The sequence below is a fragment of the Diabrotica virgifera genome, chromosome 6 (assembly GCF_917563875.1).
Source record: "Diabrotica virgifera virgifera chromosome 6, PGI_DIABVI_V3a".
NCBI classification, from domain to species: domain Eukaryota; kingdom Metazoa; phylum Arthropoda; class Insecta; order Coleoptera; family Chrysomelidae; genus Diabrotica; species Diabrotica virgifera.
In genome coordinates, this window is record NC_065448.1 from 235746074 (window position 1) to 235769242 (window position 23169).

Sequence of the window (23169 nt, forward strand, 5' to 3'; positions counted from 1 at the left end):
GGAGTAGCCTTGATAGACCTCACAGCGGCCTATGATACGATAAACCACAGAACCTTGCTAACTAAGATCTATAACACTGTGATTGACTATGACCTGGTAAATATCATTAGATCACTGTTGTGTAATAGACGCTTCTACGTTGTGCTAAATGGAAAGAAGAGCAGATGGAGAACCCAAAAAAATGGCCTACCTCAAGGAAGCGTTCTGGCGCCGTTCCTATTTAACATCTACACCGATGACCAACCAATGCACCCTCGGACTGAGAGTTTTGTGTACGCTGACGACCTTGGTATCGCCGTAAAGGGGAAAACACTCACACAAGTAGAGTCGACAATGGAAGTGGCTTTAAACATGATGTCAACTTACTACACACAAAACTCATTAAAGCCAAACCCTACTAAAACCCAAGTAAGTGCATTCCACCTCGACAACCATCTGGCGCATGTAAAACCGAATGTTTCTTGGGAGGGACAACGCTTGGAACATACTGATAGGCCCAAATATCTTGGAGTGATACTAGACCGGTCACTAACGTATAAATTCCACTGTCAGAGTACAAGACAAAAGGTTTCTACGAGAAACAACCTTCTCCGGAAACTTGTAGGGAGCAATTGGGGTGCAAACCCCCAGGTCTTAAAGTCAACAGCTGAGGCCTTATGTTTCTCAACAGGGGAATATGCTTGTCCCGTCTGAAAACAAAAAATGAAACATGTAGAATAATTACCGGTTGTAGGAAGCCTACCCCTCTACCATTACTGTACCGGGCAGCTGGATTCGCATCACCAGACGACCGTAGATGCGCCTCACAATATGTGGAGAAGTTCAGGCAAACTTTCGATGAAAGGCACCAATTATACGGGTTTGACGAACCGCCAGGAATCAGCCGACTTAAATCAAGGAAAAGGTTTATGAGAAATGTCAGCGTCGAACCACCCGAACTGTTCCCCCTACATCCAGAACGACCTAATGGAATGAACCTGGACTGGAGAACCTGGCGGACACTCAACCGAATACGCACAGGTGTTGCCCCTGTAAAACAGAACCTTATTAAATGGGGCATCAAGACAGATAACGACGCACTTTGTGAATGTGGGGAAATACAGAGCCTGGAGCATCTGAGAGTATGCAGACTTTGCCCATCACAGTGCACCCTCGATGATTTATGGCTCGCAACTACAAAGGGTGTAGACGTAGCCCGATATTGGGCAGAAAAACTGTAGTCGGATCCAGACACGAAAAAGTAAAAAAGTAAGTGTTCTTTACCCAGGTATTTATATTGTCTACCCCACATATGCGTCTGATTTCCTCACTTCTTACCCTGTCGTGTAGTCCTTTTCCAGCAATCCTTCTTAAGATCTTCATTCCGTTGGTCTCCAGATGCTTTTGTGTTTTGCATGTATCTGATCTTGCTTCGGCCATATAAGTCATAACTGGCCTAATAACTGACATACATATATTCGGGCCTTTGTTTGCACTCTTACTTGTTTGTTTTTCCAAATTGTGTCGTTTAGGCATCGGGCCGTTCTACTGGCTTTAATTATTTGTTCTTTTACCTCTTCTTCGATATTGTTGTCAGCTGATAGATTGATTAATTCCCAGGTATTAGATGCCAGGATGTGATGGGATAATTATTGTTATACAGGGTGTCCCGAAAAGATTGGTCATAAATTATACCACAGATTCTGGGGTCAAAAATAGGTTGATTGAACCTCACTTACCTATATACAATAAAACACACAAAAAAAGTTACAGCCCTTTGAAGTTACAAAATGAAAATCGATTTTTATTCATATATCGAAAACTCTTAGAGATTTTTTATTGAAAATAGACATGTAGCATTCTTATCGGAGCAGCATCTTAAAAAAAAATTAAAGTGAAATTTGTGCACCCCATACAAATTTTATGGGGGTTTTGTTCCCTTAAACCCCCCCAAACTTTTGTGTACGTTCCAATTCAATTATTATTGTGGCACCATTAGTTAAACACAATATTTTTAAAACTTTTTTGGCTCTTAGTACTTTTTCGATAAGCCAGTGTTTATCGAGATATTTTGAATATTTGTGGAATCCACCACATATTTGTATATGGTTAAGTACGATTATAGAGACTTGTTAATAATCTGAAAATTTATTTATAACTTACATTTTTAGGTATATTTTGAAAAAGAAGCCACATATCGATAAAAGGTGACTTATCAAAAAAAGACTAAGAGGCAAAAAAGTTTTAAAAACACTGTGTTTAACTAATGGTATCACAATAATAGTTTAATTGGAACGTACACAAACATTCGGGGGGTTTAAAGGAACAAAACCCCCATAAAATTTGTATGTAAATATATTAAAAAAGAAGCCGCATCTCGATAAAAACTGGTTTATCTAAAAAATACTAAGAGACAAAAATGTTTTAAAAATGTTGTGTTTAACTAATGGTACCACAATAATGAATTAATTGGAACGTACACAAAAGTTTGGGGGGGGGGGGTTTAAAGGAACAAAACCCCCATACAATTTTTATGGGGGGAGGGGACAAATTTCACTATAATTTTGTTTTACGATGTTCCTGCCATAAGAATGATACATGTCCATTTTCAATAAAAAATCTCTAACAGTTTTCGATATATTGAGAAAAATCGATTTTCATTTTGTAACTTCAATGAGCTGTAACTTCTTTTATGAGCACATTTGTACTAAGGTAAGTTAGGTTCAATAGAACTATTTTTGACCCCAGAATGTGTGGTATAATTTATGACTAATCTTTTCGGGACACCCTGTATATCCAGGCGAGTTGAATTTGATACAGTACAACCAGAGTTTCCAGAAACCTCAGATGCATAGAAAGAAATCGAAGGTGAATAAAGTCATTCTAGCCTCAGCCGCATAGTTTCCTCGTGCAGCGAGAATATTGGGACCGCGCAAGTTCGGCAAAGCGACCTCTATTTCTACGCTCTGTACTTTTATTCGCACTTTTAATTATATTGGCCAATTATATTAGTCCTGGTTGCTGGATAATTGTCAAGGCCATAGTCCAAAAAAAAAATAATAAGAAAAAATAAGATGCAGGTTATGTTATGCAAACATAAACAATTGTATGTAGTAAATAAAATTAGTTATTAAAATGCAGTACTGCAAGCAAAATACAATTAATTAAATTTACCTTTATATAATAATTGCATATCATATCAATATTGTGGAGCAATATAAAAATTCTCTGCTTCAATGACAGAAGGTATGAAATATACGTCAATTTGACAATTTCAATTGACAATATATGAATTATTTAAGATAGTTGCAATATTTCTTCGCGACTCGCACACGGTGGTTTCTCGTTTCCCTTTCCAAGTACTTGCACACCGCGAATAGTGGTGTTGGAGGTCAATAGACATTCAAAGAAATTTCTCAAAAGGAAACAAAAAAAGTTATCAACCTAAGACAAAGTTAATAGAAAATTTGAAAGTATAATTCTGTACTAAGTAAAAAGGTCTTGGGTGAAAAATATCTCTTTCGACAAGTTGTTTAGTACGAAAAAAAGTAATAGAAATCGATTTTTAGTTCATTTTCATATTTTATTTTATTTAATCGAGAAATTTTAATCTCTATTTTGAAATTAACTATTAAATTCAACTAAGCATTAAAAATCCATTACGTTTACATAAGTTTACAAAACTTAGTCAAAATCGATATTTTTAACTTGAAACCATTTTACTTATCAGTACAAAATTGATATATGGGTTATATTAAATTTTACAAAAAAAATACAATTCATATTAAATAGATCAACTTAAAAACACTATAGTTTTAATTATTACTTTGTTTCTCAGTGTAACTCAAATTTCCTACTGTTTTGAACGAATTCCTCATTACTTTTCTCAGGCCCGGTACTTTATGTCTCGATTAACAGCCCGTTAGTTAACGGAGGTTTAATCGGGACCTCTTTAGGGTCTCTTGCGTTGTAATAAATGCAATTATAATTATTATTATTCTTATTTATAATTATAATAATATCTACTTGTAATTGCATTTATTACAACGCAAGAGACCCTAAAGAGGTCCCGATTAAACTTCCGTTAACTAACGGGCTGTTAATCGAGACATAAAGTACCGGGCCTTAGTGAGGTACAATGAATTACAGGGACCCGATCCGTCAAATGTCCGTAAACTGCGCATGTGCGAGGCGACGGAGTTTGAATGTGTCAAACCCTGGTCAAACCACAGTATCATAGATAAGGGATAACAAATTTAACAGAATACATCACCCAATGTATTCTGTGTTAATACTGTGGTTCAACACTTCAACTGAAATTTTTAATTAAGGTACATTTAAGGGGGATCTTGTTTTGTAGTCGAAGGGTTAGTATTGTACTTTAATCTTTGATATTGTTTTGTGTTTGTATGTCTTTAGAAATCACAATATAGTAGTTTATTAATAAAAAATTTAAAATATGTATTGTGATTATTTACAAATTTAACTACAAAGATATTTTATTCATATAGGTACCCCTAATTAAAAAAAGTATTGTGATTATTCACTAATATAACTACCAGGATATTTCATTCATCTACCATTAATTCCCCTCTGCTATTAGAGGGTAGGTACTGCAAATTTGTAAGTGCTGCACAAACTTGAAAAATAAAGCGAAGTTAGAATATTACCATAAATTGAAAAACAGTTAATTCTTCCGATTGCTTGTTCTACATGAATTCTTCCTCTGGTCACTGCCCTAATACAAGAAGTTACTTGTTCTTTAGTAAACTGTGGTACTACCCTTAACTGCAAGAATTAAATCACCAGGTCGCATTTGATGCACAATACCACTATCCTGGACATTTTTTGTCCGATGTAAAAATAACTAATTAGGAGCAAACAAACCTTTGAAACTATTTACCTATGTGTTTATAAACCTATAAGTTGGTTTTTGATGTGCCAATAATGTTGGTTTATGGTATGTCACTTCTGTACAATCCACAATATGTAAAAGTGCTGTAAACTATAGGTGAACATAATTTATTTTTAAGTTGTGATGGTATATTTTTTATTAGCTGGATGAACAAAGTTTCATGCATAACGATTAATAATGTATACATAATATTTGTAATAGTCCCTCTACTGCAGCCAGGTATGTCTGCAACAAATTTAAACGTAATTGCATTAATGTCATGAATAATTTTATTGATCTTATTTAAAGTTATACATACTGCTTTAGGCAAGATTGGGGAAAATGTTGAGGATGAATTTTTATAAAAACGACAGTATGAAGTACATGCACTAACACACAGTATAAAGTTAGTTGCTAAATATTTTAAGTTACATATATTATATTAATACAAATAAAGTGTGAAAAAGATATATGAGTGTTTTTAGTAAATATATTTCTTGATAATTTTTGGTCTTTGGATTTGTCTTCTTCGGGAATATGATAAGTATTAAAATATGATGAAAAGAAAATTAAAAACAATCTTAATATTATTTGTAAAATCTGTCAAAATATTTCATTTTCTTATCAATTTTACAGCCAACACACTGACTTACACGGTGGTCATGATTGATAACTATAGTCAAGCAATGTTGGCTGCTGTTATATTTTGGATAACATATGTTGGTGACTGCTTAGGAACGTCTTATGTTGTTGTTTTGCCTTACCTTTTTTAATTTTTGGTATTTTAATAAAAAAATTTGGTAAGAAATAAGTATTAAAATTAGTTTAATATTTAAATAAAATACAAATAAACTGTTTAAAATGTTTATTTCATTGAAATCATATAATAGAAGTATAACTTCTTAGGTGCGTACAAAATACAACACATTCTTTTTTTTTTGTTAAAACTGTGATATTTCACCCATCCATGATCCATGATAATATTCTAACTGAATATTACTTAGCATATTAAATATTAAACAATATTTCAATATACAGTAGTTGTTATTCCCATGTACACTTTCACTAAATTGTGATCGTTCTTGATATGCTAAAATGGAAATCTATACGAATGTTATGCTGAAACAACATTGTAACCGCATTTTATAGTTATCAAAAAAGACAATAATACATTATTATTGTACCTGTGATATATTTTTTTATAAAGGCACAATCATTGTTAGTCATATCATACTGCTTTCAATTTTATAAATTACACAAAATCAAGGATTTACACACAAGATAGTACTACTGCATTTCTTCAGCATCTTCACTAGTCCTATTTGAAAATATGGTGAGAAGATTTTCTTTATAAAAGTAGCAGGAACATAAAAGGAGTAGTTTTACTCCGTTTAGCAGATTTCCTAAAAATATGGTGTCATTATACCCTAAATTTACAATTTTAGATATTTTAGTACTTACAATATCAATGATAACCATTCGGGTACCCAACACATTACCATTTTATAGAAATTAAATAATAACGTACAGCTGGTTCCTAAAAAAACTGATAGGACTCTTAGTAAGATTTGATCATTTTGAGCAGTGTATGATTGGTCTGACATTATATTATATTTATTATGACAGGCAAATAATAAAATAAACAAACAAACTGCCATTTTATGAGGTTGAAGTTATCTGACCAATTTTAAGATTTGGCAGTAACAATGACAGTATGTAAATAATAAGTATTTATCCTTCAAAATATAATAAATTAAATATAATTAAACTCATATTCATTATATCACACCTCATCAAAAACTTTTTACAAGAACGTAGTCAGCGATTTTGGTATGGCTTAGAGCCAGACTACATCAAGATCGCCTATAAATCGTGCTCCCCACCTACTCTTCTATGATCGTGCTGGTAATTGCCTTGCAGCGAGACCAAAAAGAAGAAGAAGAAGAAAGTACACTGCTCAATTTTCTACAAAATACGCTTTAAGAGTCGTATCAGTTTTTTTTGGAACCAGCTGTACAAGCAATATAAAATATTCCATTTCTACAAACAAAAATAAAACTTGACGTCTATCAAATGTCACAAATATCACGTGTGAATTTAACTGACACTGACAGTTGACGGATCGGGTCCGTGTACCTGCCTTATGTCCGTATTTAGCTATGTCTATGGCCATGTCAGTTTAAGGCGGCTGCACAATTGCCCGGGAACGGGAAAAAAGTTAACCGTAAATTAATGTTGTAGATGCACAATAACCGAGAACGAGAAGCTGTCCGGTAACGGGAACGGGAAAGTTGACCATGTTTTAACTTTCTCGTTCCCGTTGTATTCCCGGAACCAATCAGAAGGCAGTATTAAAAATACTGTCAAATGCCCAATAAAAATTTGTTATAAGTGTGTGACCAAGTTTTACTGACAATTTTTATACATTTTGCATTAAAATAAATGACGAACGATTGGTTTATTTATTGGAAAAATAATGTCCTCATCCGTATGATGATTGATGTAGATCATAGTCATAGTACGTACTTATATGGTAATTAGATACATAATAATAATATAAATATTCGAATGATATGCTTTTTGTCTATGCTGACAAACCTTAAGTGATTGAACACATATTGTGTAAATTAGGTCCAAGATCATAAAAAACGAAAATATTAAAAGCTCGTCATCAAATAAATCCATATTTTTAGAGTTAACAGACATTTTCTTTTAATAAAATTAGAAAAAGATCGTTCCACAAAATTTATTTTGAGAAGAAAAATAATTAACAGCACAAGTGACAATGACACAAAACAGCTGTTAACCATTTAATTGTGAATCTGCTGATGCTTTCAGTTTCCGTTCTCGTTCCCGTTCCCGGTCAATTGTGCAGCCGCCTTAGCCATCCACCGGCCACCACTGACAGTTCATTGGAATCCCTAATTCCATCCGTAATCCGTATTGACATTTCATTGATCCCATAACATCAATAAAATATAAAATTGCAAACTTCTTTCAAGATTCAAGAAGTTCTTCTTGATCTTGATTGAAAGCTGTGGTGAAAGTGTTTGTTTTCCTCCACAGAGAGTAAAATATTCGGTATATTTAATATTCTATTTTTATTTCAATTTAATATGGAATGTAATGAAGATATTAAAGACCCTAGCGACCAAGAAATATTAACACATATTAAAGATGAAGGAGATTCTCTACAGAAATATAACAATATAGAAGTTAAATCTGAATTAGATAAAAGCAGTTATGGACAGGAATATGTGTCAGATGAGTATTGTTCAGATTCAGAGGATATTAAAGTAGAAAACCATCTATTAGAAGATGTATCTAATGAAATTAAAGTTGGAATAAAAAACGAACTGGAGGAGTATAGTATTGGTAAGAAAATTATTTATCTTCATTTTTTAGTATCTTACATCATGAATGTGATATTTCACTGATGTATTGAATAAGATTTTTGGTTTATCCAAGAACCATCAAGGAATATAGATGCATATATGTGTCTATATTCCTTGGAACCACATTAAATTTCGGGTCTTCTTCTTATATTCTTATATTACATTCATATTTTATATATTACATAGGGTGCATTCAGACGACCACAGTGGCTGGACAATTGAGTAAGCGGTAGCATTCATACAACACTGCTGGAAGTACAGCCACTCAGCCGATTTGTGCTGACAGTCAGCCACTGTGGTCATCTGAACTCACATAGTTTGATTTTTGTTTTTCTATTTTGTAAAATATGCCATTTGGGTAGGTATAGTCCGTCCACTATAACTTTTCCCATGCGGTACGATTCATTTTCAATCAAATTAATTAAAAACATACAGTGAAACGAATGTTGATGTATATATACATTTTGTATTCGTGGTGTGCAAGTACTTGGAAGGGAAACGAGAAACGACCGTGCGTGAGTCGAGGAGAAATATTGCAACTATCTTAAATAATTCATATTGTCAATTGAAATTGTCAAATTGACGTATAGTTCATACCTTCTGTCATTGAAGCAGAAAAATTATATATTGCTCCACAATATTGATATGATATGCAATTATTATATAAAGGTAAATTTAATTAATTGTATGCAGTACTGCATTTTAATAACTAATTTTATTTACTACATACAATTGTTTACGTTTTGTAGTAAAAATGCCTTTTACAGAATTAGGCTTTTATTCACATAAAACTTGACAGTAGAATTAATTTGAATGACAAAACAATTAATCAATAAAATAAACAATGACAAAAGAATACTAAATTATACTACATTCACCCGGCCCTATTTTTGAACAAAATCTTGCAAATATCTTGGTTTATTTTTAGTTCTAGCTGATTTATGGCTAGATTGAAAATCTGAATCTTCCAATCTTGGTTCATGATTATCATCAGGTACTTGATTCGGTTCTTGAATAGATAAATTTTCTATGTCCTCTGGTATTGATTCAGTAGTGGAATTCTCTAGTGTATTATTTGGACTTTCATTTTCATCTTCATCGTTATCTTGATTCAATAATTTCAGGTCACCTCTAGGAGCTAAATGCTTCGTTGAAACTGTACTTTTCTTTCCGTTTGGATACTGTATTAGGGCATAATCTGAATTGGCTTCTAAAAGATCAACCTCTTCAACTAAAGGATCAAACTTACTTTTTCGTACAAATTTTCTAAGTAATACTTTGTCTGAATCTTTAAGCCATGATGGAATAGAAGTTCCGCTAGTTGATCTTCCCTGATACGTAAACAAACGTTCATGAGGTGTACAATTGGTTGCTGTACACAGTAAACTTCTTATAGAGTGCAGAGTCTCTGGTAGAACAGTCTCCCATTTAGTGATGTCTAAATTTCTGGTTTTCAATGCTAGATTCACTGCTTTCCATATAACTCCATTGTATCTTTCGACTTGACCATTTCCTCCAGGGTTATATGGTGTTGTTCTACTTGAAGATATTCCTTTAGAGTGTAGATAATTAATAAATTCTTGTGAAGTAAAGCTAGTTCCCCTGTCAGAATGTATTCCGTATTCCGGCATTCCATATAAACAAAACAGTTGATTCAAACATTCAATTACTGTCTGACTAGATGTATCTGAGCATGGAAAAGCCCATGGAAATCTTGAAAATTCATCAATGATTGTAAGCATATAAGAATTTCTAGAAGAACTGGGTATTGGACCTTTAAAGTCAATGTTCAATCTTTCGAACGGAGCTGTTGATTTAATTAAATGTGTATCATCTTCTTTCTTATAAAATCTGGGTTTGATTTCTGCACAGATTGGACAAGACGTAATTACGTGTTTAATTTATTTATTTATTCACGGGCAAGCCCTATTCCGATATAAATTTTACAGTGTTCTAAATTATATAACATAATTATACAATTATATAACATTAATGTTAACCAATTATATAACATAAACTATCGTAATATAACATATAACCAAGTGGTTTGAGAAAAAATAACTCTGTGAGTAATACAGTTACAAAAAAGAAAAAAAAAGAATAGGATAACATTTGGTCAGTACAATTACAAACAAAAGATATCACCTAAATCAATTCGGAAATGTTGCAAGGTATAACGGTTTTAAGTTATCTAATACATACAGGTCATGTAACACTGATCACAATACAAAAGCTCTGGCCGAAAATATTAAAAAGTTAAAAAGTTAGGGAAGAAATTAGGTTTTTAAAGCGGGAAACTGATATATTAAAAATTTCGAGGTTATTTAATGAGTTAGCTAATCGAAGAGTTCTAGGAATAAATGTGTTGTAAGAATAATTGAATCTATGAAAAGAGACATAAAAAGTTTGCACCTGCCTAGTCGAACGACTGGGGACAAATAGAGATATTTTGGAGAGAAGTTCGGGGCAGTTACACAGCCCGTTGATAATTTTAAATAAAATAATTAAGTCTCTTTGTTTTCTGCGTACCTCAAAAGGAGGTAAGTTCAGTATGCGCTCTAATACAGAATAGTCATAGTATACATGCAACTTACTGGCAGTATATCTCAGAAAATTGTGTTGGACAGCCTCAATCTTCAGTTTATGAGTAAAGTAATAGGGGGACCAAATTGTGGGACAGTAATCGAAATGAGATCTAACCAGGGAGAAATAAAGAGATTTAATAGCTGAGATGTTTGTAAAGTCTCTAGTAGTTCTTTTTATAAAGCCAAGCATCTTCATAGACTTCTGTATTGTACTGTAAATGTGTGATTTATAGCTAAGGGCGGAGTCAAGGATCACACCTAGATCCCTAGTTTCAGAGGCAGAATGTAAGGTCAGATTATTTATACTATATTCGAAGATGATTGGATGATGAGTTCGGTGGAAACGAAGAATATGGCATTTGGATGCATTCAAACACATACCATTTTGCATACACCAGTTGGATAGGCGATCAATATCACCTTGTAGACTAAGTGAATCAGCCTCAGATGTGATTATTTTAAAACATTTTAAATCATCAGCGAATAACAAAGTTTCACTTACTTGGAAACAGGGTATTAGATCATTGATAAATATATTAAACAACAGAGGTCCCAAGTGTGATCCTTGTGGTACACCTGAGTTAACAGAGATGGTATGAGAATAGTGATGATTAACCCTGACAATTTGCGATCTTTGCGTAAGATAGCTCTTGAGCCACTTCAATATAAGGCCATCAACTCCGTATAAATAAAGTTTATGAATCAAGAGCTCATGATTAACTTTGTCGAAAGCTTTGGAAAAGTCAGTATACACAGAGTCAACTTGTAAACCCCTCTCAAGAGCATCTGTCAAAAAATCAACATATGTTATGAGACCCAATTCTGCTGATTTTTTGGATGTAAATCCAAATTGTTGGGCCCCTATAATTGGCGAGAAGTCATAACTTAAATAATCGGAAATAATGCTCTCAAAAACTTTAGGAATAGCACTAAGAATACAAATGGGACGATAGTTACCTATATCCGATTTTCGACCTGATTTATATATTGGAGTGACATAAGAGTTTTTCCAGTAGTCTGGAAATTCCCCTGTTGATAAAGACTTATTAAATATATAAAAAAGTGGGCGCGATAGAATGAAGCTGAATGTTTTAAGGAAAGTGGGGGGAATTCCATCAGGACCAGGACCTTTGTTAGACACATAAACTGATAATTAGACACATTAACCAAAGGTGAAATCTGGGTTACATGCGGATGTAAGGATTGGTTAGTATAGACGGAAGAGAATTGGTTAGCAAAAAGATTAGCAATATCAGTTCCATTGAAGGCAGTACGATCTCCAAGAGTCATTGTATTAGGTATAGCGTTATTTTCCCTTTTACTACTTACAAATTTCCAAAAGGATTTAACGTTATTAACAATAGAATGTTCGGTACGTTGAATGTAATCAGCATAACACTGTCTTGATAAAAATTTACATCTAGTTCTTAAGTTACTAAATGCTGCATAACTTTCTGGACACCTTGTGCTCTTATATATCTTGTGCACTGATTTCTTCTCGTGAAGCAACTTCTTCAGCTCAGAGGAGTACCAGCATGGATATTTCTTATCACAGATTTTTTTTAGCGGAACAAAACGATCAATGATGGAATAAAAAATGTCGTAAAATACAGAAACCATGTCAGAGAGTACTTTTCCTTGAAGTGCACCATCCCAATTAATTGCTTGAAGGGATGAACGAATTGCTGCATAGTCAGCATGAACAAAGTCATAATAATACTCTTCACCAGATAAATGATCATTTGTGATTTTGAGTGGCAAACTGCATTCAAGCGGAGGATGATGTGTGTCCACTGGAATTAAAGTGTCGATAGCCTTCAATACATCAATACCCAATGGAGATAAAATGAGATCAAGCGTAACTCCTCTATCGTTGATTATTTCGTTGGTCTGGAAGAGATTGAAAAAAGCACAGATATTGGATATAGTTTCAATAGAATCAGCTTCAGATTGTGTAGCTGTAGGCTGAGGAGAAGCAACGGAACAATAATCATCGACATCCCAAACTGCAGATGGAAGATTAAAATCACCCAATAGAAAAAGGTTTGCTCTATCATATTGCTCGCTTATAGTGATAAGCTGTTCAAAGTACGATTGGTATAAAGTAGCTATAGATTTAGGTGGAAAATATACTGTACCGATTATAGATTTGTTATTAAAGAGAACAAACAACTGTTCAATCGAAGGATCAGACTGAATTTGATAAGAAGGAATTGAGTTCTTAATGGCAATCAACACTCCCCCACCTCTACTGAAGACACTGGAGTCCTTAGAGCGGTCAGTTCTGTAGATGTTGTAGTTGAGAAGCCCAAGTTCAGCATCCGTAATTTCAGGTGTGAGCCAGGTTTCAGTTAAGATAATGATATCATAGGAACAGTTGCTGACATTCAAGCTGAGGTCAGACAGTTTAGTTCTTAGTCCTCTAACATTTTGGTAATAAAGTATAGGGCTGCCCGGTTTTAGTTTTTTTTACAGATTTTCGGTGTATTGTTGAAGTATTTAATAGTTAAATTTTGCTCACCAGCCTGTTGACGCACTCTAAGTTCGTTTTTCACTGAATCGAGTTGCTTTTTCTGACAGGGAGTTTGATCAGATAGGAAAAATATTTTATTTGCCTGGCCTAATTTAACTTTGTTTCTTAAGATTTGATGCACTTCGCGAGCCGAGGAAAGAACGACTTTAATTGGTCTATGTCCGTTTTTATTCTTCTTCCCAAAACGAAAGATATGTTTACTGTTGACACTTACCGCACCTTCACTCGCTCCAGATAAAAGTGTTTTTATTTGATTAATATCCTCAGTTAAGGTTGATGGTTCTGGGAGATTGAAGATAAGTAAATTATTTGACCTTTTTTGGCGTTCGTGTAGCTCATTTATGATGTCATCGGTTATTGGAAAGTTACTCTTGTTATCTTTTAGCATCTGGATTTCAGCTTTGAGTAAGGTGACTTCGCACTTCAGGTTTTCAACTTCTCTTAGAATTTTGGGCACACTTTTGAATGACAGTCGGCAATCAGAACAAAAGTAGAACAACGTTCTCTTCTGGATTACAACAGCTCGAAGTTCAGAAGCACTTAAGCCAGTACATCCTTCGGTCGGATGAAGAATAATATGACAGCTGTCACAAGCCACTGATTTATCACTGATATCTTCATTGCACTTTGAACACTTATTTGCAGCCATAATGCCAATTTCACTGGGCTAATATAATATGAGTATATCAGTGCTAATATTCCTGGACTAATAAACCTATCACCTCAATTAAGTTCTTATCAGTTGGCACTTTTTTTGGCTTAATTAGTAGCTTTTTATAAGGAGTATACACAATAGATGAAATAATATTATCAAATATTGATTGGACTTGCAAACAAAAACAAGAAAATTAATCACCTCAATGAATGTAGATACATTTGAAGAACAATACACAAAAAGAACGAAAATTTTGGATAAGTTTAAACCACTTTAAATCCAATAATTCGAGCAGAGATCAAAAAACACTGTTTAACTTGACTAATGACTTTATAATTTCATCTAAAGAATAAGGTAAATTTCGAATTTTTACAAAATGGTGCATACGAGTAATCCCAGGATGCGATAAATCTGAATGTAATTGATATAACTTGCTTGTATTATTTATATTATTGCATATTCTTGATAGTGCATCAGCTGCATCATTAGCCTTTCCTGGACGATAGATAATATCATTTAAAACAAGAAAGCTCCAAACGCCAACGCAAAATTTTTTCATTTTTGATTTTACTTGTATGGTTTGTATTAAACATGAACGAAACTGATTTTTGATCTGTGATTAGATTGAATTGTCTTCCTAAAAGATAGTGTCTCCATTTTTTCAATGCTTCAACGCAAGCATATGCTTCTTTTTCAATTGCAGAATGTTTTCGTTCAGAATCTGTAAGGGTACGTGAGAAAAAAGCAACGGGTCTTCCAGATTGACTCAGAGTGGCAGCAATAGCAAATTCAGAAGCATCAGTTTCAACAATGAGAATTTCTTTTTCATCAATTGTCCATAGAAGTGCATTAGCTATATCAGTTCTCAATTCCTCAAAAGCAAATACCAATTCCGGACCTAATGGAAATTTCTTGCAATCTATAAGACCTCTAATTTTTGCTGAAAAATTATTAACCCATTTTGAGTAATGTGAAAACATTCCAAGTGCCCTCTGAAGACTTTTAGAATCATTCGGAACTGGTAAATTTAGTAGAGGCTTCAATCTGTCTGGATCAGGTTTCATTGTAGAGTTTTCTATTGTATATCCCAAAATATTTATAATTTTTTGATTGTAGTGACTTAACCCATATTTTTTAACAGCATTTAAAAAATTCTGTAAATTTAAATCATGTCTATCTTGATCCTCACCACCAACTGTTACATCATCTAAATAAGCGTAAACACCTTGTAGATTTTCTTTTTTTATGATAGAATCAATGGCTCTCTGAAAACATGATACTCCATTGGTAACCCCAAAAGGAATACGACGGAATTGGTAAAGGCATCCACTTGCCTCGAAAGCTGTAAATGGTTTGTCAGATTCGTAAATTGGTATTTGATGATATGCGTATTTTAAATCAATTGAGCTAAAAATTTTATATTTTGATATCTTAGACACCAGTGAATCAATATTCGGCAACGGATAAGCATCAAGTAATGTGAATCTATTTATTATTTGAGAGTAATCAACTACCATCCGACGTTTATGATTTTCGTTTTTAGTTACCAACACTTGGGCCCTCCAAGGTGATTTACTTTCTTCAATAATTTCTTCTTTAAGGAGACGTTTTATTTCTTGTTTAATAAATTCTTCATCTTCCTGTGAATGCCTGCGAGATTTAGTAGCAATAGGGTGACAATTTTCTGTTAAATTGGCAAACAACGAAGGTGGCTTAATTTTAGCTTCAGTAAGACAGCATATCTTAAGAGGTCTTCTTGGTCCTCCAAATTTGACTTCTAAACTTTCATGTTGTTTCATAATATCTTGACCCAAAATCACATCTGTACAAAGATTGGATAAAACTAAAACTTTTGTTTGATCATATTTTTCTTTATCAATCTGAATATTTATTAAACAATAGCCTTGAATATTAGCTGAGAATGACATAGATGCCATAGAAACTTGGACCCCTTGTATTGGAAAAATTTTAAGCTTATTTTCAGTAGTGAATTCATGATCTAAAAAAGTATCTGAGCTTCCAGTGTCTATTAAAGCGTTGGCATCAACTTGGTTAACTGTTACTTTGGCTATACATTTTGAAAGCGATTGAGGTGTTTCCATTGAAGAAGCGATTACCATTGTAGATGCATAAGTTGATCTCGTTTGACTTTTCTTTGATTGCATGCACATTTTAAACCAGTGTCCCATTTTATGACAGTTTTGGCAAGTAGCAGCCCTTGCTGGACATACAGATCGAGGATGTCTTGGATGTCCACAAAAATAACAAGTCTGACCAGGTTTTGTTTGAACAGAAGCTAAAGTAGTTTGTTCTGAATTTGGATGACTACAAGATGCTATATTATTTAATGCTGCATTATATGTATCAGATTGTTTTTGAGAATCTTCTAAAGATCTAGATTTAGATAATGCTTCGTCCAAATATAAAGAACTAAACTCTAGTAATCTTTGACGTATATAAGATTGAATGAGACCATTAATAAAAGCATCACGAATATAGTCATTTCTATTTTCTTCTGAAGAAACTGCTTTAAAATTACAATTTTTAGCCAAAAGCTTTAACTGTTGTGCATACTGATCTATAGATTCGTTTATTTGTTGTTTTCTTGTAGCTAGAACATGTCTTGCGTAAATCTCATTTGCAGGTTTAATATACAATTCTTCCAAAATTTTGATAGCAGAAATGTATGTTTTTGCTTCGCTTATGTAATCATATACTGAATGTGAGACAAAATTGATTAAAAGCATGTATTTACTTGTCTTTATCTTCTAGCGATTTTTCTGTAGATTTATTGCTTTCCAAAAAATTCTTAAATGTTTCGTACCAGTGTTTAAATTCTTTGGCGGCAGTTTGGGAGTTTGGATCAGCCTCTAGTTTATCTGGTCTAAAGTACTTCTCCATTGTATATTTGGTATATTTATGTGAATAAAATTGTAGTAAAAATGCCTTTTACAGAATTAGGCTTTTATTCACATAAAACTTGACAGTAGAATTAATTTGAATGACAAAACAATCAATAAAATATACAATGACAAAAGAATACTAAATTATACTACACGTTTTTATAACATAACCTGAATCTTATTTTTTCTTATTATTATTTTTTTGGGCTATGGCTTTGACAATTATCCAGTAACCAGGACTAATATAATTGGACAATATAATTAAAAGTGCGAATAAAGTTGCAGAGCGTAGAAATAGGGGTCGCTTTGCCGAACTTGCACGGTCCCAATACTGTATACCAGCGGTTTTCAATCTGTCGTACATGTACCACTGGTGGTATACTGCATTCGCTCTCGTGAGATTTTTTTTTGACACATTCGGAATAGGAAACATACAACACAAAAATTCCTACCTCACCCTATTAACTGATAAAATCAACTTAATCTTTCATTAAAAAAAGAAGAATTATTAGAAATAGTGGGAGTGTCTACTAATCTCATAAAATTTTGAGGAGTTTATTTCTACAAAATATTTTTATTTTGTACAATAAATAATTTTCTCATTTGTTATCAATACATTATAATGGTGTAAATAAATAATTATTGATTGGCGTAAGGTTTACGTTATTTTTATGTCTGTTTACTATCAATAATATTGGCTATGAGTAGGTGCGTTGGGTGTGTAGTAATTTCCAGTCACTTCTGACAACTGAATTTACCAAAAAAGAAATTACTAACGTCAGTGTCAAAGTGAATCTCGATATAGCGAATTCAGTATACATTCCATTAGTTGAGGTGGTACACAAAACTCAAAACAGCCAAAATCAACACCACTATTGGCACTATTGTAGTTAATTAGATGGCCTAGCTAGATAGGTATTTCAGTTATAGGTAATACCAAAAAAAAAATAAAAATTATTTGGTGGTACATGACTCAAAAAGATTGAGAATCGCTGCTGTATACTATATACTACACACATTGGCGTACGTTTCACTTTATGTTTTGACTTAATTTGATTGAAAGTGAATCGTACCGCATGGGAAAGGTTATAGCGGACGGCCTATATATACAGGGTGATTGATTAGTGTGATAAAGCTTCGTAGATCCGCTATAGTAATGGGTAGTAATAAAAGTTAATAACAAAAATTGTAGCCAACTTTGAGCTTGCTTACTTACTTACTTATTCCTCTTCACTCCATGCGGAGCATAGGGCGTGAACTGTCTGCCTCCATTCTGTCCTATCCTTTGCACTAATCTTTATTTCTGCCCAGGTTTTCCCAATAGCATTAATTTCTTTGTCCACACTTCTTTTCCACGTTTCTACGGGTCTACCTGGTCTTCTCTTGCCATGTGGTGTGTATTCTAGGGCTTGCCTCGCTAGTATTTTGTAGGGGAACACCCTGTATTTTATATTCGAAATCCTGGTGACTTCTCCATCACAAAAATATAAAGGTTTGTAATAGGCGCGTTCCAAGTGACATGAAAACCGTCCTTCGTACTGCCCTCGTCATGCGCATTATAAAAAATGCGTTCCAAGCGAACATGAACGATGATTTGTATCGTACACTGTGTTGTTCCAAGCGATCCATGTACCGCTTCGAAATCGGTAACTGAACGGCCCTTTTGATACATACCTTCAAGCAGAAACCATTTGTACTGACTTGCGCAGTTAGGATTGTTTTCATTTTTACTGGTCACTGCTATGAGATCAGCTGATGATTCAATAATTGAATAATCCACAATTTACGCTATTAGTACCTGTGATTCTTGATTTCCGTTTAAATAATTATTAATTCTTTTTTTTTCAAGTTAATCTTAAAAAAATATTTAAAGATAATTTATATTTTTTTCATATAAGACAACGATTTTATGTCAGATATCGATTCTGAGGAAGATTTTGAAGTTGAAGTGATGTTTAATGAACATGTTAGAAATATTAATTTATAACCATCTATCAAACTACTAGTGGGTCTGTGGTACTCGAACTGAAAATGGCTCAGGCGCAACTCGAACTTGAAATGGTACACAAATACGTTCCAAGAGGGTTACGTACCGGTAATCGGTTCGGGATCGAAAGAAAACCGTTCAAGGGCGATTCTGCGCATTAAAACAGTCCAATCGATTTCGTGGCGGTTCAAGGGATCGTACAAATGTGTCGTCTTGGAACGAACCTAATGTTATACAGAGTATTTACAAAGTTATAACCAATTTTATATGAAAATAGTAACAAGTTCAACACCCTGTATAAATAAAAATAAGCACAACGGCAATGTTTTATGGATGCCATATTTTTTTATTTATTGTCAAAATTTTAAAAAATGATTGATATTGCTAATTTTCTTTAGGTATATCGAACATGGGATGATTCAAAACACAAGTACATTATTTTCTCAGTAATTTTAAAAGGACCAATCTGTATTTTATATCACTACTGAAAAGTACCATTCATCATCATCAGTACCTTGACAACCCTTTTTGGGTGCTGGCTTGTTCTAGGATTTTCTTCCATTCTGCGTCTCCCAAAAAGTGGTTGATATTATAATTTTGAGTCGAAATTATTGTGACACGGACATGAATGAATGGCCGAAAGCGAGGTTAGGTTTAGTTTAGATGTGTTTTGTTTGTTTCTTGCAAGGAAAACTAAAGCAAAAGGTATTAATATGGCTGGGTTTTATGGAAATTTGCTGGTTTTGGAAGAATTAGATAGAATAGTATTAAATTAGAAATATGTATAATAATTGAGAATGTTCACAATGTGAATTATCAACTCAATGAAAGATGTAAGGTAATAATCTGGGAAAATTAGTATAAAACAAGGAAAATTATGTACCAGCTATTTTATTGCTGGAATCAAATGTTAAGATTTCATATATTAGTAATATAGCTATGCAAAGTTTGCAGAAAGTGTGCTATTTGGTTTATAACCAAATTAGCGCTCCGAAATATTTTTTCAATTATTGCTCTGTAACTCAGAAGATTTTAACGTTAAACCAAAAACACTCGCATAAAAATTCACTGTAATTTAATTCTGCACATAGATATTTTTTTTTTATTTCCTTCGGCGGAAATTTTCCTCGGAAAATTCGGGTTTTCCAAACAAAATCTTTAATTTTCAACTAAAATTTTAGGGAAGTAATTATTTATCAAAAAGTAAATAACTTGGTGACATAAATCTTTTTTGTTATGAGTGTCTTGAAGATATGAAAATTTGTATGTACAAAGAGGACCGGAATAAAAAAGTAATGGTTCAAAAATTGAAATCCTGTTGTTTATAACTCTGTCGCAAATACCAGTCAAAGGACCAGGCAACACTCCTTATGGAAAAGTGGTCCTGGTCAAATTTGATGAAAGTTTGGTCAATGATACTTCTTGATGTGTAGATTAAAAAAGTCCATGGCACCTGGGTCTGAATAACTACTATTTTCGAGATACAGCCTTCTGAAGTTATTGGATTCGCGTGCTCGGTTTACGTTAAGTGCACTAATTTAGGTCAAGTGAACGAAAATATTTATTATTAGAAGAAGAGAAACTCATGGTCTTCATACATTCTTGCGTGTTGTATATGAATTTGTGGTCAAACATAGTTGGATCGTATTTTAATCTTAAGAAAACCTCCGAAAAGTCTTCAGAAAACTAAAGAAGTGTGGTATAAAAGGTGCTGTTAGATCGATATAAGCGTTATCATGTTTTCATGAATGCTTCTCAGTTATGGAATACCAGCAAAACTACAGTTCCGCCTTATCTTTGGAAAACTATTGAACAGTGGCGGATCTAGGTGAGATGGTGGTAATTCCACTCGTAACATGTTCCAGAATAATTAAAGAAAAAATTGTTGAAATATAAAAAAATGCATTAGTTGACATATAACTTGTGCCATATATCAGATATAAGACAGGTAGAGAACATGGACTTGATTTCAAAACAAAAAAAAAACAAAGTAAATGGTAGTTTGTAAATCCTAAATATTAATTACAATTGTCTATGGAAAAATCGGGTTTAAATCATCTTCGACTATTCGTATGTTAACATTTTGCCGATTTCGGTTAGATGCATCATACGTCGTGTTAACTAACGACCTATCAGGATACTTAACATTGGGTTGATGTTTTGCAAAGCCTAAAAACCATAACACACTGGTGATATGAGCACAAGTACCTACAGTTCTCGCACCAGATTGACAGGTACAGTAGTACCCGTTAATCGGTTCTTCTACAGGCTCATCTTCATCATTATCTTCATCAACCGTATAGGAAATGAATACTTGGTGTTTTGTAGCTTGCCGAAACCTAGAAAATATTCGAACTCTTATGAATGCCGGTTCATCCATACTCTCATCAATTTGAAACTCTTCGTCATTTTCTCTTATTATTTTATCTTGTATGCAAGATGGTGCCAGTTTAATTTGATATATCCCAATCGTAAAGTCTTTTATGTGTTATAAAAATAACCCTACAAAATTATTCTCCATAATATTTTGTATTAAAAAGCTCATCATCATTGGCTGTAGAACCCCTGGTGGACGCCTAGTTCTGTTCGAGAATCAGCTTCCATTCCATTTTATCCTCCGCCTTGGTTTTCTAATTTCGTACTCTTAACACCCGTAACTCATCTTCTCTGGTCCTTAAATCGTACTCTGGGCCATGGGCGCCCATACCTATGGGCAGGGGGCCGTGACCCCCTGGCTTTTCGGGTGCGTTACATCCTTCTAATTGAAATATTCTGAACTATAAAGGTACTTTACTTTTGATCTAAATTTATCTTTTTTGACATACCTCGTATAAAATTAATAAAATTTTATATAAGATGGTTGTATTTTAAGTTTTAGGCCATCCAGAACTTTTTATTAAGAATCACTTTTTTTCGTAAAATTAATAATAAAAGAGTTATTAGAATTGAAATAACTGAAAAAATAATGAGTTATCCATAATTTTTCAAAAATTTTTTTTTCAATTAGAAGGATGTAATTGCATACTAGAATACAGTTTTTAATTCCAAACAATTTTTCATAATAGCAATTTTCAATATTGTGAAAAATAAAGCTACTTTACTCTTGAGTGAAATTCAAACTTTTTGACATACCTCGTATAATATTCAAAAAAAATTATATTTGATGGTTAAATCTGAGGTTTTGGACCATGCAGAGCTTTTTATAAAGAATAACTTTTTTTCGTAAAATTAATAATAAAAAAGTTTTCCATATGGATACAACTTACAGGGACATACTGTATATGGTTATTCAAAGTATACAAAATATAATGTGCAACGTCTTCACGTTTGCCACCTCCCTAAAAATTTTTATATGGGCGCCCGTGCTCTGGGCTTACGTCTTTTCGTCACACTCCCCACTCTTTGGTTATAAATGTGCTTTGATGGCTCCATCTCGTTCATTTTCGTTAAATAAAGTTATTCCGTTATTTCTGGAACATGTTACCGGTGGAATTACCCCTATCCGCCCTAGATCCGCCACTGTTCAGTAGTTTTCTAAAGATAAAGCCGAACTGCAGTTTTGCTGGCATTGCATAACTGAGAAGCATTCATGAAAACATGATAATGCTTATATCGATCTAGCAGCACATTTTATACCGCACTTCTTTAGTTTTCTGAAGACTTTTCGGAGGTTTTCTTAAGACTAAAATACGATCCGACTATTTTTGACCACAAATTCATATACAACACGCAAGTATGTATGAAGAACATGAGTTTCTCTTCTTCTAATAATAAATATTTTCGTTCACTTGACCGTAAATTAGTGCACTTAACGTAAACCGAGCACCCGATTCCAATAATTTCAGAAGGCTTTAACTCGAGAATAGTAGTTATTCAGACCCAGGTGCCATGGACTTTTTTAATCTACACATCAAGAAGTATCATTCACCAAACTTTCATCAAATTTGACCGGGACCACTTTTCCATAAGGAGTGTTGCCTGGTCCTTGGTTATACCTGGAACCACTACTCACAATTCAATTTTTTTTCTTCGAAAAGGGTACAGTAGCCGTTCCCTTTTCCACTAAGCCGTTAACTTAATTTAATTTAATCTGATATTTTCTGAGGGTTTCTATTTGTTTATAAGCTAAAAAATTGTTTCTTTATAACATTCCTGAGACTGCTCAAATAGTCCAATTTCAATTCTGTAAAGTACATTGAATAGGTATAGTGCTTTTTTATACGAAAATCATAGTTATT

The 23169-nt window shown here is 33.4% G+C and overlaps 1 protein-coding gene and 1 long non-coding RNA gene across 3 annotated transcripts in view; one reads left to right on the forward strand and one right to left on the reverse strand.

The window, feature by feature from the left end:
- Positions 1-23169, forward strand: part of LOC126886328 (zinc finger protein 208-like) — a 118609-nt gene that overhangs the window by 24409 nt on the left and 71031 nt on the right. The window lies entirely within an intron of this gene.
- Positions 5724-7628, reverse strand: LOC126887331 (uncharacterized). Of its 2 annotated transcripts, XR_007699016.1 has the most exons (3): positions 6663-7600; positions 6335-6419; positions 5724-6276 (listed from the first exon to the last, which is right to left on the reverse strand). It is a non-coding gene; the product is annotated as an uncharacterized LOC126887331 (long non-coding RNA). The 2 variants fall into 2 exon arrangements; XR_007699015.1 differs by having other exon boundaries at positions 6335-7628.